The 2486-nt window shown below is 36.2% G+C and overlaps 1 protein-coding gene across 2 annotated transcripts in view; it reads left to right on the top strand.

The window, feature by feature from the left end:
- The window catches only part of KLHDC1 (kelch domain containing 1), a 56971-nt gene that overhangs the window by 34750 nt on the left and 19735 nt on the right, over window positions 1-2486 (top strand). The window lies entirely within an intron of this gene.

A 2486-nucleotide genomic window follows, 5' to 3' on the forward strand; every position in this document is an offset into this window, starting at 1 on the left:
TTTGTTTATCCATTCATCTGTTGATGGGCATCTGGGTTGTTTCCATCTTTTTGCTATTGTGAACAATGCTGCAATGAACATGAGTGTGTAGATGTCTATTCATGTGACGGCTCTTATTTCTCTAGGATATATTCCTAGGAGTGGGATTGCTGGATCGTATGGTATGTCTATTTCTAGCTTTCTCAGGAAGTGCCATATCATTTTCCAAAATGGTTGTATCATTATGCATTCCCACCAGCAGTGCATAAGAGTTCCGATCTTCCTGCAGCCTCCCTAACATTTGTTATTTCCAGTGTTCTTGATTCGTGCCAGTAATACTTGGTGAAATGGTATCTCATTGTGGTTTTAATTTGCATTTCTCTAATGGCTAGTGATCACGAGCATTTCCTCATGTGTCTGTTGGCCGCTTGAAAGTCTTTGGTGAAGTGTCTGTTCATTTCCTTTGCCAATTTTTTAATAGGATTATTTGTCTTTTTGTTGTAGAGGTGTTGGATTTTCTTGTAAATTACAGAGATTAGACCTTTGTTTGACTTGTAATTTCCAAAATTTTTTTCCCAGTCTGTTGGTTCTCTTTTGACTCTTTTGGTGAAGTCTTTTGAAGAGCATAGGTGTTTGATTTTTAGAAGATCCCAGTTATCTAGCTTATCTTCTGGAGTTTGTGTGTTGTTGATTATGGTTTGTATCCTGTTAATGCTGTGTATTAGGGCCTCTAGCGTTGATGAGAATAAATATATTGAGCTGTCAATTTGCCTATTGATGTAATGAAATGAAAGCAGGGGTATATATTAAAGTAGAAATACCATTAAAAATAAAACTATGAAAGTGCCAGAAGAAAATATATCAGACTATCTTTAAAATCTTAGCATGAGAGAAGTTTTTCTAAAGCTGATATAAGCCCAAAACTCATAAATAAAAATATGATAAGATCATTTAAAATTAAACATTTCTGTATAGAAAACTGTACTATAAAAAGTTTAAAAGCAAAATTAGAAAATGTAAACAAAAGAAAAACTGGAAGTAATATTTGCAACTTTTTAACAGAAATAGGGTTAAAATCCACAGGAAGTCTGAAAATCAGTAAGAAAAAGACAAATCCAATAGCACAGTGGATAAGGAATGGGAATGGGCAACTCATAAAAGAAATGCAAATAGGCAGAAATTTTAAGGCTAGCTGTAAACCTCATAAATTATCAAAGAAATAGAAATAAAAGTAATAGTTTTTACTTACCTGATTAAAATAATGAGAATGACCAGTGTGTGCGAGGATGCAACAACATAATTGGTGGGAATTAAATTGGTACAATTTTTCTGGAAGGTAGTCTGGCAATATGCTTAAAATATAAAATAGAACTTTTACTTCAATCCATAATTTCTCTTAAGGCAGTAATTGGACAGAGGTGTGTGTGTGTGTGTGTGTGTGTGTGTGTGTGTGTGTGTGTGTATGTGTTTCAGGATGCACACACAGAAAGGTGTTTATTGCAACGTTGTAAATTGAGTTCAACCTTCATGTTCGTCAGTGGGGATTGTTTAAATCATGGTACATTTGTCTAGTGGGCTGCCATGCTTCCATTACCAAAGGAAACTATACTTTATAGAAATACTCTGCAACATACCAGTCGAGTGATTAAAAAGTTACAGAATATATTAGCCAATTTAAATTTTTTTAATAAATATGTTTACATATACATTAAAGTCTGGAAAGATATGTACTGTATTGTCTCTTATTGCTGGGGAATAGGATTATAGAACTTTTTTTTCTTTTTTATTGTGCTTTAGATAAATGTTTACAGAGCAAATTAGTTTCTCATTAAACAATACACATTATGTTTTGTGACATCGGTTGCCAACCCCGCAACATGTCAACACTCTCCCCTTCTCAACTTTGGGTTCCCCATTTCCATTTGTCCAGTTTTCCTGTCCCCTCCTGCCTTCTGGCCTTGCCCCTGGGCTTGTGTGCCCGTTTAGTCTTGTGTACGTGGTTGAGCTCTGTGTATTATTGTCTGTTTTATGGGCCTGTCTGATCTTTGTTGAAGGGTGAACCTCAGGAGTGACTTCAATACTGAGTTAAAAGGGTGTCCGGGGGCCATACTCGCGGGGTTTCTCCAGTCTCTGTTAGACCAGTAAGTCTGGTCTTTTTTTGTGAGTTTGAATTTTGTTCTACATTTTTCTCCAGCTCTGTCCGAGATCCTCTATTGTGATCCCTGTCAGAGAGCAGTTGGTGGTGGTAACTGGGCACCATCCAGTTGTGCTGGGCTCAGTCTGGTGGAAGCTGTGATAGTTATGGTCCATTAGTCCTTTGTACTGATCTTTTCCTTGTGTCTTTGTTTTCTTCATTCTTCCTTGCTCCTGACGGGGTGAGACTAGTGGAGTATCTTACATGGCCGCTCATAAGCTTTTAAGACCTCATTAGAACTCTCTTTTTAACAAGTATTTTTGTGGTGAATTTTTTTGTAACCAAAATGTCTCTTATAATTAAAAAAAAAAAA

This window comes from Trichechus manatus, unplaced genomic scaffold, assembly GCF_000243295.1.
Source record: "Trichechus manatus latirostris isolate Lorelei unplaced genomic scaffold, TriManLat1.0 scaffold00010, whole genome shotgun sequence".
Taxonomy (NCBI): domain Eukaryota; kingdom Metazoa; phylum Chordata; class Mammalia; order Sirenia; family Trichechidae; genus Trichechus; species Trichechus manatus.